Source organism: Heliangelus exortis, chromosome 2 (assembly GCF_036169615.1).
Source record: "Heliangelus exortis chromosome 2, bHelExo1.hap1, whole genome shotgun sequence".
Taxonomy (NCBI): Eukaryota; Metazoa; Chordata; class Aves; order Apodiformes; family Trochilidae; genus Heliangelus; species Heliangelus exortis.
In genome coordinates, this window is record NC_092423.1 from 21,275,945 (window position 1) to 21,291,223 (window position 15,279).

Genomic DNA, 15,279 nt, shown 5'->3' on the forward strand with positions numbered 1-15,279 from the left:
AATAAATGTGATTTAGACATGTTAGGAAAGCATAAAGACTATTTGAGATTGTCCTGCATTTGTTCTTAATTTCTAGGAGATGTGAAGTAGCATGGGATATGTAAAAGAGCAAGGATTACAAACCCTTGAGAGTAACTAATTTTATGTACAGTGAAATTTTGTAGATTGAATTAATTTTTTGTTGTTGTTATGTTTTTAAAAAGATGTCCAGAATTCAAAGGTGTTTTGATCTGGACTGGTCTACAGAGGTCTACAACCTTTACAATTTAAATGCAGGTACTCTGGTGCTTTCTTCAACAATGTAACTGGAAAAAAATTATTGTCATGTTGAGACTTCTCCCCTTTAATTCAATATTCTATGTACAAATGCTAAACATGTTTAGGAAATAATATCTTCATTCATTCGCAGAATGGAAATATTTCTTTTCAGTAAAAAAATCCATGTTTACTAATCCACAGTGAAACTTTAGATGGGAAGTTATTTTTCTGTGTCTGACAACTATCTTGATTCTGCCTTCCTTGAAGCAGTAGGTAGTATTCTAGGTTGAAAAGTTAGTTTTTGCATTTCCTCTTTATTTAAAAACATAAGTTAGAAGCCCTTCTGACAATTTGCTTACATGATAACTGTCTGAACTTAGTTACCAGAGGAGAGTATTCACGAGTGATGGTTTTGTGATTCCAGTTAAGTAGCTGAGATGTAAATTTCTATTTGAAACTAAATGATCCAGCAATGGTTTTAGCAGGCTGTTCTTGATTTACAGAATTTAAACGAAAAGGGTAACAGATGGGAGAGTGGTTACAAAAACTGTGTCTCAGAAGTGTCCTGATATTTATTCTGTAATATATGTTCTCAAGATTTATTCATAGATTTAAGTAGGCTGCAACACTCTTCTCTTAGTAGTACTCTGTACTACAGACGTGGTGTAGAGAAACAGCTGTCTGTCTCCTTAGACCATCCTTTCCCTACAGTCCATTGTGTAGCTACACCTACGTTTCTTCTTTTGTTTCATCTGCAATGTAGACTAGGGACTCATGCACTTTTTACAGGGTCCACTGAGCATCATAAGCACAGCAAAGTTTCAAGAACTGAAATAGTTTTGAGAATTTGACCCCTATTCAGTTTGATGGGGTGGTGGGGCTGTTGTGCATATATAATTTTGAAAAAATAAATAATACTTTTATATCTGTGGTTATATTAAACTCTTCTGGCAACTTTTCTTGTGCAATGAAGATTGACATTGCACTTCATCTGTTGTCTCAGCTGTTTGAAACTATCCGTATTATGTTTGCTGTCTTGTTCTTTGCTCAGGTGTAACAGTGTCTCGGTGGGTAATGGGTTGATTTTTATTTTGTCGACAGTAAATACTTGAAACCTGTACAGCTACCAGTGTAAGCAAAATCAGACTCTAGTCATTAGTGTGTGGGGGGAGCAAAGAAGTCTTTCCATGGCTCATGCATGGCCTCTAATTTAAGAAGCTTATTCATTTAAAATGTCATTATTTTCAAATATTAGTGATGACTACCAAATGCATGAAGGTATTAATAGTTAGACATCATTTTTTATTTTTGGCATGTAACCATTTCATATTTAAACCATGAATTAAAAATAGGTATAATTTTGTTGGACCCTCCTGGCAACTGCTGTTGATTCTTTATTGTACTTTTTTCATGTTCTGTAGGGAATTGGTGGGTTTTACAGCTTGAAAATACTGTCCTTTTGATTTCCAGTTTCCTTTAAATATGTGATGAGGATTACTTGGGTGCCACCTGCTGCAGACATTTTCCTGTTTGCATTTGATCTTAGGTGTTAAAACTCATAAGCAGTGGTCTGGTATCATTATTGTGCACAGAAGCAAGTAAGCTGTGAACAGAGAAAAAAATGGAAAGTCCTTTTTGTGATGAGATTTTGTTCTTTTCTTGCTAACAGCTATACTGCTCCTTCAACTGCCTTTTTCTTTCAGTGTGTGTGTTTTCTCATTAGGTAAATCACAAGGATGAGTTGTAAATGTAATAATTTTCTATGTAGGTATCTAAGCAAAACCAAGCTCTTTTTTTGATAATTCTATTAAGAAAAAAAAAAAAAAAAATTAACCTACGGCATTTGATAGACCCAGACAGCTGAATTTTTACTCTGAGATGAAGAGTTACAGTTAAAGGGATGAATGGACATAATGCTGTTTAGGTGACCTCACTTGCTACACTGAGAAGAAAGGACAGCTCACATGTACTAGCAGCTGACAAATCACATCACTACATTAACTTTCAGGTTCTGGAAGATGGTTATTTCCATGAAGCAGGAAACTGTACATCTATATGGTAGATGGATTTTGAGTTTCTCTGTGCTCATCGCTTGTGCTGGCTGGCTGGAGATAGTGATTTTGCCTTGTTTACAAGTCTGCCATTGTCTGTAACAGCTAAAACAGGGAGGGTATGCTCATAAAATCACAAGTGCCAAGTTTCAGGGGCTTAGCAAATTAGGTTTCACTAAGTATCTTATGCTAAAGCATTTTATTTTATGTTTGCAATTACTAGATCATACTTACTCAGTTGCTGTTATCTTAGCCAGAAGGTGGTAACTCAGTGAGTCTTGGCAATGCACTCACTTGCAGTCATGTTACTAAACGTTAAGGTTTGTACTGATGGCTGCCAGGAGCCACAGCTACAATTGGAGATTTCCATTCCAGTTCTGTGAGGTTGCACTTTTGAAGCTACTTCCAAATAGATCACAAAGCTCTTCCTCCTTTTATTAAATGTACTGTCTCTTTCAAGCATATTTAGTGAAAAATTGCACCCCATTTTTAGCCTTGTCTGAGGATATTTGTGCTCTAGTGATTAATAGGTAAGTAGGGATGACACCATGAGGGATGATTATGACTAAAGATAAAATGTCATTTGTCTCACATACTTTACATTTTCATGCTCCTGTTTTACATGGTACTTAAGCACCAAATATAAAACTGGAATTGCACTTCATTTCAGAAGTGTAGTAGCCAGTAGGACCCTCAGATCAGCTCTTCTTACTTTGTAGCTTCTTTCATTTCCTCTAATTTCCTTACCTTTCAGAAGAAATGATGCCAGGTGATTTTTTTCAACCCTCATTTTTCAAGGAAGACTTGTGTTGACAAAAAGATGGGCCGTATATTGTGGCAGAAAATGTGTGTGGTGGGGCTCTTAATTCTTAACAGGAAATTCAGCAGCTCTTGGCACTTTGCTGGCTTTTGTTGGCTAAAATATGCCCACTGCACATATCATCCTGTGACAGCATCATTTGGAAATAGGTCAGTTTGCCAAGAGTATAATGATTCTTAATCTGACTGCAATAACTAACTTTCTGAAAGTTTAGTAAGCTGAATTTAGGCTTTGATTCTATATATACTCAGAAGTTGCCATTAAATTCCCCATGTAGTGTCGTGATACTGTTGAAGAACTTACTCAAGCAGTAAAGGGTAATGGCAACCTCATCTCCTCAAAGGGCTTAACTAAATGTTTTATATTTTATTCATGCCTTTAGTCAACTTTCAGAGTGACCTTTAGATTGTAAGCATATTCTCAGAGGATCTTCTTTGTATAGGGTACTGACAAAAAGATGATGGATTGTGTGATGTAGTGGTTACAGTGTACTTAGACAATTGTAGGCAGACATAAATGTTTGAAAGAAAACAGAGAATTAGGCTCCTATGAAGAATGGAATTCCTGTGATGCTTGTTAGAATCATTGTAGGATATTGGTGATTTGATTGAGATGAGGTAAAGCTGAGGTGTGCAATTAGTACCAGTGGGTGAATTTGGTTCCTGGCATTTGCAGCAAAGTTAATACAGAAAGGTTCTCTCTAGGTACATTTCTGGCATTAGTCATGTGCTCTTGATTAGTCTTCATGTGCAGCCTGCTCTGTGCACATTTGTTCTTGTAACAGGAAGCACTGGGATTTTGCTTTTGTCACAGCAGAGTCTATTACAGTCATCATCACCTGATAATGTAATCTCAGCTAAAACAAAGATTTGCCAGGTTTTGAGTGCTTAGAGTAACACCCAGACTTTTATCATTTTAAGATGCTGTTGAACCCAGCAAATACCTTTTACCACTTTACTGAGTGTGATCTCCCTGTTTGAACTCCTTATTCCAGTGAGGCAGAATTGGTATAAAACGGTCACAATTTAAGTTTTTAGAAAGCAGATTTTCCCCATGAAGCAGTCAGTTTGGAGTCAAGAGTCTACATAGTGTTTTGTGAAAGAAAGCAAGCTGCACTTTTGGCATTTCCATCAGGAAAGGGGTAGGAGAGCAAATCATTTTGAAGACTGACAACGTGAACTCTTAGCAGAGGAAGCAGTTTGATAAATGCTATGCTGAGTGTGTATCAGTTGAAAGCATTGGAACATAGGTTTCCCTGGGCAGACTGCTTTGTGCTAAGCATTGTAATGGAAAACATTTTATTGGCAGTGACAGTCTGGAAAAAGTCCACTCTTGATTCAGTCTTCTGTTTAGAGACAATCTCCTCAGCTTTCTTCTTGAGAATGATTTGTTGCACTGGACCCCCAGTGTTACATAGCAGCTGCTTCCAGGGCAGCAGACACTGGTCATGAAGTAAGAGATTATTCTTCTAGGTGGTATTAAAGAAGAATATTTCAGTATTTATTTGAAACAGCTATAGGAGGCTGGGAAGATACTTGGGAGTAATGCAGTAGAATACAGATAGTATCCTGAAATAACTCCTGTTCTTATTCCACAGTTGTTAAGCCAATTTAATTTCAGCTGCGTGATTGGTCCTGTCCAAGATGTAAAGTTGATGATAATGATTGGTAAAGCCACCTATCACCAAGTGGAAATAAAATAAAATAAAATGAAATAAAATAAAATAAAAATAAAAATAAAATAAAATAATAATAAAATAAAATAATATAATAATAAAATAAAAATAAAATAATAAAATAAAATAATAAAAATGGTGGTGGTTGGGAAGCATGCTGGGGAAATGGCAATTGCTAACAGTTGAGTTGGAGGCATTAGGAGAGTGCAGTGGTAGAAGGAGAGGTTGTCTTGAAATGGTGTTACTTGTGCGGCACAGTGTAGGACCTGTAAGAATTTATTTTTTTTCTGTTCACACAAAAATCAGGATTGTGTGGTTTTCTGTTAACACAAAGCTAGCAGCAGGGAAGAAAGTCGGTATACCATGCAGGAAAAATGAGCAAACGTAGAGGAAGGCTTGGGTGGGTTACAGGTTACAGGTGTTCTGTCTGATACTATGGTGTGAGGGGAAGAGAAATTGAATCACAGTCTCCAGAGCTGGGTTAAGAGACTGGAAATTTTCCAGTACAGAAAAGGAACTATTACACAGTTCTGGTCGTCAGGTTCATGAAAGATGAATTCAGGCAGGAACAGGCAAAGTGAAGAAGGATAATAAAAGCAATGAAGAGCTAAGAAGAGATCTAAAAGGTATTTGGTTTATTTAGCAAAGAGATCAGTGGTGTCATTGGAGGGAGAGAGAGAGAGACGAAGGGATTTCATTGAAGGCATTTAAAAAAAAAGATGTGCATAAGAACAAATATAAATAACCTGGTCAGGTGTATCTCTGAAAGAAGGTCTCTAAGGGAGCAAGGTAATAACCTTCTGATGGAAATAGTCTTCTGATGGAAGAAACAAAGGCCAAAATCTTGTTTATTTCCAAGTGAGTACTGATCAACATGAGGGGGAGTATATGACGTGATTGCTTGTGGCAGAGAACCACGTGTCTGTGATGCAGGCAGAACTTTGTGCTTCTGTATTCAAGTCTCCTGATTTTTGAGTGAAAAATGCAGATTACTCCCCACCATATATTAAGATAACTTCACATTGCAGTTATCAGCTAAGGGAGACAATGTTCTTTTGTCTGTTAATATAAATAAAGCAAAATATTATTTTTCATATTTCTGCATACATTTAATAACTTGTTTAAATAAAAGCGTGTCAGTTTTGTGCAATATTTTGAACTGACTGGAATTTTTATTAACCTAATAATTAGTTGTTCTATAAATCATACATTCTCCAGAAAAATTTCACTTTGGGTACAAAAATCTTCATCATGTTCTTTTCTCCACTTGGATTTGAGAGAGACTGCTTCTCTTTGGCAGTCACTATATATTATTTAATAACTTCTATTATAGTCATTATCTAATATTGTAAGAACTGAATCGAACAAAGTCTGATGTCAAGAGTAATTTTCAACGGTGAGAGTAGAACGAGAGGGATCTCAGAGGGAAATAAAATTGTTAAAGAGGAACACAGAGCGGTTGCTTTAGACATCTTATCTAGATTTGATTAGAAGGAGTACAGTTAGCTGTTTGTTTGGGACAGAAGTAAATGAAAATTTGAAGAACATGGATTGTGTGGTCCTACTCTGCCTCGTTAAGAAACATAGTTCATAATAAATGCTGTTATCCTTTTTTTTTCTTTTATGACTAATATTCTTTGGTAGTTTGTGAAATAGAAGCCTTCAAGTATTAGTTAATTAGTTGGTGGAATAGATGGCTTTATATATTAGTTTTCTCTTGAGCTCAGTTGTACAAATACAGGAATGAAGCATTCTCATTGTTTCTAGAGGGATTGCTCTTGTGCTCGTGGGGTGAATCTCTAGCAGGTACTTCTTTTCCCTTCTCCTTTGCACAGTGTGGTTGTCCTGGGCCCTGTGCAAGCAATCAGATGGTGTTATGTGTGCAACAGTCCGTTGCTGGAGCTCACTTCTATATTTCAGTGACTTTTTATCCTGGCATCTTTACAATTCAGCCCCTGGTGTGGATGCACCATCTGTGCTAGTGGTAGCTCTGACCTCTTGCATCTTGTTTCAAAGACTGGGTAGAGACAGTGGAGGAGAGAAGACCTCAGTAGCTTCCCATAGGTGAAGTTCTCTGAGGTGTCTCTTCTCCTGTGGAGATGAACTAAAGGGAAATTAAGTTTCCTTCAAAGGATGGTAGGGAGCAAGACCAGTCATAGCTAAGAAATAAGCAAATATTAACAGTACTGATTCGCATATTTCAATCACGTATCAGTTAAAAATTTAACCAATAAAAACCTTTTATCAAGCTGATGTGGGGAAATATAAAAATGTTATTTACGTTTGGTTCTGTTACATCAGGGGCAAGTACTGTATATTTTATAGGAAAATACTGATTCATATTCCAACCAAATGTTGTATTTATTGGCTGTATTTTAAAAATTGATAAATATATTAGTACATTATTTCCAACAGAGACAATAGATGACTCAGAGTCCTGACATCTTTAGACAACATTTACATACAAATATGTAACTCTTCCCTAAAGAAGAGAAAACTGGAACCCATGTTGAAAGATTAACAAGAAAAACAGTATCTCTGTATATTTGTGTTTATATATTACTAAGATGGATATGTAATAAAAAACAATGCTATCACTGATGTGTCTGACAGATATAGATACAGCACATATAAATACTGGTCTAACTACTGATATTACCATTCCCTTTGATGTGAACTTTCACAGGAAGTTCAGAATATTAATCAGTAATCTATTTACCATGTGAAGGATGATAACCCAGAGCTTAAGTCACTGGGGCAGATGTCTAGTCCTGTGTTAGAAGCAGAATTGGAATTAAAAAGTTAGGAAAGTGCAAAAGCTGAGGACTTGTTAAAACTGAAGGTAGAGAAACAGTGACAATAGGATACAGGATTTGAATATGGAAAGACAGTTGCATTTAACTATAGGGCAAGGCAAGATGAGAAATAAATATGGTGTTTACATGCACACACCTCAGTTATTTGCAGATTGAGGCAGATTAGGAAAAGAAAGCAAGATTCAACCTTGCTTATCAGAGCAAGCTGCCAGGAAAAGTAGCAGATTCACTTTCTCTTACTGTCCTTTGATTGCTTCAAGATACTTTCTGGGAGAAAGTGGCTTATAGCAACATTTCTGTATGCACCATGGTGGCTTCTAATACGTGATGTCCCGTATACAAAGATAATGGTCTATTGCCTGACATTAGACTTCTCCAGAACTGCCACACATTTAAGGCCTTGAATAGTGTGCTTGCTGCTCTAGTTGCTGTGGGAATGCTGTGGTCCAGCTCCTCGATTCTGATCAATCCAAGGGGATTTCTCAATATTTCTAGGTAGTGTTGTTGCTAATCAAAGGCAGTGTGTCCAAAATGCATTCGATGAAGAAACTTGACTGACTGAAGTTCCTCACCTAATTTTTTTTTTTTTTTTTTTTTTTTTTTTGGTCAGTATATTGTAGTGGGTAACTGTACAGTAACCTTTACAGTAGGTAGCAAAAAGGATACAGCAATTTAAAGGAAATCCTTAAGACTGCAACAGGGAGAAAAATAAATAGGAAATGGCAGACAAAACAACATTTACTGAGAGCTAAGGTGGAAAACATGTTGGTAGCAATAATTTTCTGGTCTAATTGTGGAGCTAACAGTAAGTAGTAAAGCCTTTTACCCCTTTGTAGTCTACAGAATTCAGTGGATCTGCTTGCTTGTTTTCTTCAGCTTGGTTCTTTACAATAAACCAAGAAGAGCTATGGCACCTATTTGCTGGTTTTGTTTGAGAGATAAATTTAAAAGTGTTGCTTTTATAATCAAGCAGAACTGTCTGCAATTTCTATTCTCTATGCAGCCATACCTGTTTTATTACATGCTGGATTTTATTGAACTCCAGTTTCTTATTTCAGTCTCACATTATTTGATGGCTTTTTGCGATCTTTAGCAATTTTTTTACCCTTCTGGTGAAGGCTGTCAGTTAGAGAAGTGGCCCTAATTTTATGATCGTCTTTACCATCTGTTAACCTACTGAAAGGCTGAAGTGGAAATGATTGTGTGCAATATGCTGGTGCCACTTGTAGTATAAGCTCTGATAAGCTTTTTAAAAGCCATGATTTTATTTTAGCAGTTATTACTGCCATCCAGTTTATATGTACTTTTACATTCCCTTACCTAAGGCACAGTATTAAAAAATATTATGATCAGATTTCATTTTAAATTCTTGTTATTAAAATTAACTTTTTCTTGAAAAGTATAACCTGGAAATCAGGACCTTCTACTGTAACTGACACAGGATTTCCCAGTCCTGCATTTCAAGCCTTTCCTTTGTCCAAACAAATGTCCAGCTGTTAAATCTGGGTGTAGTAATGTTAAGGCAAGTCCTTCTGACATCCCAAAGTCCCCAGCTTTGGGATGGCTTTTTTTCTAGTCTCTACTCATTAATAATTTAACCCTGAAAATCTGATATAATTAAAATCAATTAGTATCAAACATCCTAGGAAAAAATGTCATATTGATTTTCTTCTTTATTACACATCATTGGGAAATTGGGAAAGAAATAATAGTCTCAAGTGAGGTATGCAGGATTATAAACAGTAAATAGAATCAGTTAGGATAATGACCACTTCAATTGCTCCAGCTTCACCGAAGCAAAAATAATAAATGCAATAATATTAGCCCTCCTCATAGTTCTGCCAGCTATTTTAAGAAGCTGGCTCCATTGCTTCCCAGTGCTGCCCTGAATCCTTTTTATTATCCATATAGAAAACTTACAGGTTTATAATCAGGTAGAATTCCAATCCAACAGTCATAAATCTTACAGCAAAATGCTGTCACGTGGTAGTAAATATATACAGAAGTAAATGGAGCACATCTTAAACCCAGTGCTGTGAGTATTTTCCCCTTGACAGGATATTGAGAATATTAGATTCCTACACATATGTATACCCAGAACCCTACCTCTTGCCTGCTCCACTGTTTAGTTTTGTGGGACTTTCTGCATGTTAAGTAATTTGGGAAGTTATCCAGGGAAAGAGAGGGGGCTCTTCAGATGCATTGGTTGAGGTGCACTGCAAGAACCTGATACATACAAGGACCCCAGTAAGGAGAAATCACAATTTTACAAGAAGGGGATTTAGGCATGGATATGTGTGCCAGTTCTGGCTCCTAAAATACAAGTGAATTTCACTTACAAAACCTGCAACCCTGAGAGGATGGTTTTTAGTCACCTTTCAACTGGTTATAATTTTCAAACTGAATTCTGAATGTTAGTTTTGATTTTTGCATTTGATATTATGCCTCCTGTTCATTTCTTGGCTGTACCAAACTTAGATTTACTGTAATATTGACTTTAGAAAAAGGAAAGGTATGCAAGGATTGACAGTGATGATCCTGAATATAAATTATATCAGGAAAATGGATGCAAGATAAAATTACCAAATCAACCTTTTTTATTCTATATTTTATGGAATATCTAATGTATATTTGGCAATAATTTACTTCTGCACATCAATTTCCGACAGTTTCAATTCTTTGGGCTCATTAATCAATGTAGTCAGCACCAGAGCAATTTTTATGGCACTCACTAGTCATCAAAAATTTATTATCAGATAAATCAAAGAAACAAGTAGCATCTTCATAGGGTGAACAAAGTGGTATGCAAAAGATGATTCAAGACTACATGTTTTTGACACTCATGTATTTACTGCTAGTGTTTTATTTTGAAAAACAAAAAAAAATGAAAACAGAGGTTTTGTTTGCACTTCTGTTGAAATAGTCATCACCATGACATAATTTCTTCCTTTTGTGCTAGAGCTTTTAATTTTTAATGTATGGATGGATATTTCATGTCAGTGCCATTCTGGTGAAGACTGCAACTTTATGTAAAATGCAGTGCAGAACTTGGAATCTGCACTTCTAGCATTAGTAGCTGTGGACTGTGTGTGCTTCAGGAGTAGGGTGGGATGGAAGTTCTTTGTCTGTAGTATTTGCACCTAATGTATTACTCTAGCTGCACATTTTTTTTAACTCTTCTTTACTAGCCTACCTGCCATTCATCTGTGTGAATCTTGCTTCAGAGTAGATTTTTTTTTCTTTTTTTTTCTTTTTTGGCAAATCTATAATGAGACATGAAAGTTCTAAGGTAAATCTGGTATGTTTGTCACTAATATGTCAAAATAATTAACCATCTCTCTGTACCTTTTGTATGGCTGTTGCTTGGTAGCACTTGCATTTAGAACAGAAAGGATTGATCTCTTGATTTTATGGCAGACTGGAGTTTGCACAGATCAAGGTTTAGAAAAACTTTGTGTCTATGTTTTGGAAAATATAAAACTACTGTTCACTGTGGATTAAAGGCTGAGGTTTGGACAGTGACTCCAGAGGGTTGCTTGAAATACATACGTATTTCAGAGCACTTCTGGAGTAGGTTTGGAAGCATCCATTGGATGAATTGTGAAGTCAGAGTTTGAGATCCAGGTCTTTCTTTAAGTTGGAGAGGAAGCTGACAATGTGTAAGTTAAAATACCAGTTCTGCCACAAATTTCATGTATAGCTTTAGTGACTTCTGAAGGATCTCAAGACAAACTAACTTTAGCTTAGGAGCCATGAGCTTCTAAAGATCATACCAGACTACTGAATACATATTCAGTGCTCAAAAGTGCATATTCATCTTATAGCTGTGGTTCAAATGGCTGGCAAGAAGTTGTCCAGTCAGTAGCAAAGCAGTATTAGAGCACACAGCTGCTGTTTGCTCTGTTCACTGGCAACTCTGTTCACTTCGTTACCAGCATAAAATCTACCTGTCCAGGCCTTCATTTTCCATAAGTTGGCTAGAAGTTTTGTGAGTGCCATAGATAGAACAAAAGCATAAAGCTCTACTCTTTCTCCAGCACTCAGAGCTCAGTTGGAGTGGAGTCAAGTCGTGGTCTTCAGGTCTGAGATCCTGTATCCCCTCCCATAGGACTTAGAATGATTGTAAGAGTGAAGAGCATCTCTAATCAGTAGGATGGAGAACTTGAGGGACAGATGATGTTTTCTTTTTTATAAGGTTGTCTCTGGTACACTTCATTTTTGTTAGAAGCTAGTGAGGATGAATTCTTTTGAATATATTTCAATGCTTACTGTACCTGACCTGATGAATCTGAGGTGATCTCTGGTGTGATACATTTGATATATCTAGGGTAGGTGGTTCAAAAACAGTGTTATATATGAGTACATAAAATGATGCAGTATTGCCTACAAATTACCAAGCCGTTTTGCATTTTTATAAACAAGTAACATTGATTCCTTTTTCTTTGTTGATTGACTTTAATTTGTACTTTTATTCTGGGAATCAAAAGTTTATTTCTCAAGTCAGATGAAATTCTTGGAAATTCAGCCTGGTGTTTCACAGTTTAGATTTCAATTACTTTGTTTACCTTTGCTTCAGTTTTGAGACTATTCTGTAGACTTAAATGCTAATATGAGATTTAATCTCTTTTGGAAAAGCTGTTTTACCCTGCTTTCCTCCAAAGTACAGCTCTGTTCAGATGATGCCATATTACCAATAACATTGTCCTGAAATTCAGCACTGCCTGTGATCAGAATCTGGCTGATTGTCGTGTATCACTTCCAAGTGATTCACTGTGTAGATTCATAGCTTTGGAGGTGGCAAATATGTGTCTAAGATTTGCAATAATCTGCACGTCCCACGTTTTTTTAAGGAGGAGAGTGTGCAGGTAAAGGTTCTTATGGACCAACTTGAAACCCACAGATGCTTTTTATTAGGCTAGTGGCAGTAACCTGAGCACTCACAAATATTTGACAACTTCAGCTTGAAAAGATAAGTATCTTCCTTTTTACATACTGGTGGTGTGTTTGGATTCCCACTGGATTATGACAGTATTGATGCATGCTTCTTATTCTGTAGATTTATGAGTATTTCATTGCTTGATTTTTTTTTTTTTTTTTTTTTTTTTTTACTTTTTATTTATTTTTTTTTAAATTTACCCATGGATACATAAATGCCTGGTATTCTGTGTTTTAGGGTGTTGTGAATGGTAATTAAAACTTCATATTCCCTCTGCTTGGCAACTCATGTATCCTCTAATCTAGTTCATTATTCATAAGCCTATCACTTCATTATGTTGATTGTTTAGTTTTAATCCTCTGAAACTTGGTTTACTTGAGTCAGGTTTAGCTGTGTTCACAAAGTAGTGTGATTTGCTTTCATTACTTCCTACTAAAAAAGTTATAAACATTTATTTGTAAGAAAATGAGACCCTCATAGCAAGGGTGAAGGTTAGTCATTTCTCTTTCCCTGTAAAGAACTGATTAGTGATACTAGATAGTACTGTGATATATTTCACACAAGATCTTCCTTTCCACAAACAAATTTCACAGACACTGGAGCTGAAATTCCTAAGGGCCACTTTGAGTTAGATGCCTGGACATTGGCATATGAGTTTATAAGTGAGCACTAATGAATATACATATTGGAAAAGTAGGGAGCCTGCATCAAGATAAGCTAAAACACCCCCTGTGCTTCTGCTAGAATGAGAGAGGTGGACTTTAAATAAGTTGTAAGTTTATATGTTGGTGGTGTATATGTCTCTGCACACACATCTATCCATAAATATTCTCCCACATTCCAGTGTATATTTAGTTTAGTACTGAAGTTATGTATTGTTCAGGAGATGCATCCATTAACTCAGTTCCATTTTATGTTTTTCTGGGAAGAAGCATAGACTTAGAAAAGAATGGACATTGCTGCGTCAGATTCTGTTGGCACGAAATAAAAATGGTGTTAAAAATAAATTTGTAGAAATAATATTCATAGGTAAAATACTGAGATGATCAAAATGAATCATGGGAGGAACTGATGCAAAATGCAGATATTGTATAAACCAAATTATTATATTCATGGGGAGAAAAATTAATTATTTAATTCTAGCTATACACACACTATAGCCTAAAAATGCATTGCAGGTTTACAACTGAGTAGCTGTTTTATGTGGCAGAATGTAGTCTTTGCATATTTATTAAAATTATTCATAACTGGTTGCTGCCTAGATGAACTGCTCTATTCTTATGTCTTGCTTTAATACATTATCTGAGCCATTTTATCATGACATTGTAATGGAAATTTGTCTAAATTTTGGAATGATCCATGGAACATTTTCCAAAACTCCTATTGCATCTCTTAAAAATATGTATTTGCAGTTTACATTTAAGAATACTTTCAAAGAGTTTAGTAGTAATATATATTTTGAAAATACAATTGTTTGCTTTGTTTGCTTGCTTTTTTTTTTTTTTTTTTTTTACAAAAAAAAAGTTTATTTTGATGAAATGGGGATAAAAATTGAAAAAAGTTAGAATATACATTTACATTTAATTAATTTTTTTTGTGCTTATCCATTCTCCACCTTACATCTGTAAGTTGCTTCTCTTAAAGATATCATAGGATGGATTTTTAAAGTAAATTAAAGTAAATTAAAAGGAGGTTCTGTCTGGATATCCAGCAAAAAGAGGCAGAGTGGCTGGAGTCTACTGAGAGACCAGGACAGGTTTGTGCTTACAGGTTACAAGTGAACCAAGAGTATTAATTTCTTTGCTAAGTCTCTGGAAGCAGTGACACTTCTACTACCCATGGGTTTCAGGGCAGTGGTAGGCTCAAGGTTTACTGTCAGCACAATTGTTTTGGGGTTGAAAGATGGACCACTTGGAAAGCTTAACCTTTCTTTTCTCCTTCAAACAGCAGACAGTCCTTTTTCCTCTCAGAACAAAATGACATCAATTTTACCAGGGGACACTGAAAGTTTTTCAGCCTTTTTTTAATCAACATAATAGACAATTTGGGCCAGTAACTACCCTTGGTCAGTCTTCCTGTAACAGCAGTCAGTGAGATGCTGCCATCAATTTTAGTATACCCTTTGCTTTCCTGTGAACCTGCTCTATTGAGGGGAAATGCTTAATGCTATTCCTATTACTATCTCAAACTTTGAGTCAGTAAAGAATAATGCTAACTCAAACTTTGGGCCTTGTTCCTGAGGTCTAATTTAATATAATTGTTATTTATGGCATTACAGAGCAGTAAACAGCTGCTTGTGCCTGCTGGGGTTTTTTTTCACTGTTGGTTTGTTGGGTGTTGTGGGTTTTTTTCCACCTAATGATGCCAACAAAGTGACCTGGTGTTTTTCCTTTAATTAAAATGGGCCTTTGTGAATTAGTGTGTGAAAATCACGGGATATGGCACTAATTGGAGTTGAGGTAACTGCTTCCCTAACCTCTCACAGTGAAATTTCTAAATGCAGTGTTTCAGTTTTCATTTAGTAGCTTGAGAGTTTTTCATAGCTAGATATTAAATAATGATTCTTGACCTTTTCAGACAAATAAACTGAGGTTTTTATCTGAACAAAACCTTCATAGACTCATTTGTTTGTGGCTAGTCTTACCTGTGGTTTGACTGCTTCAGCTCCCAGGTTCTACAATGGGCATCCCAAGGACACAAGATGCAATTTTCTGTGTTAGGCC

At 36.0% G+C, this 15,279-nt stretch overlaps 1 protein-coding gene across 2 annotated transcripts in view; it reads left to right on the forward strand.

Annotated features, from left to right (window-relative positions):
* Positions 1–15,279, forward strand: part of RSU1 (Ras suppressor protein 1) — a 101,369-nt gene that overhangs the window by 45,042 nt on the left and 41,048 nt on the right. The gene's annotated exons all lie outside the window — the stretch shown is intronic.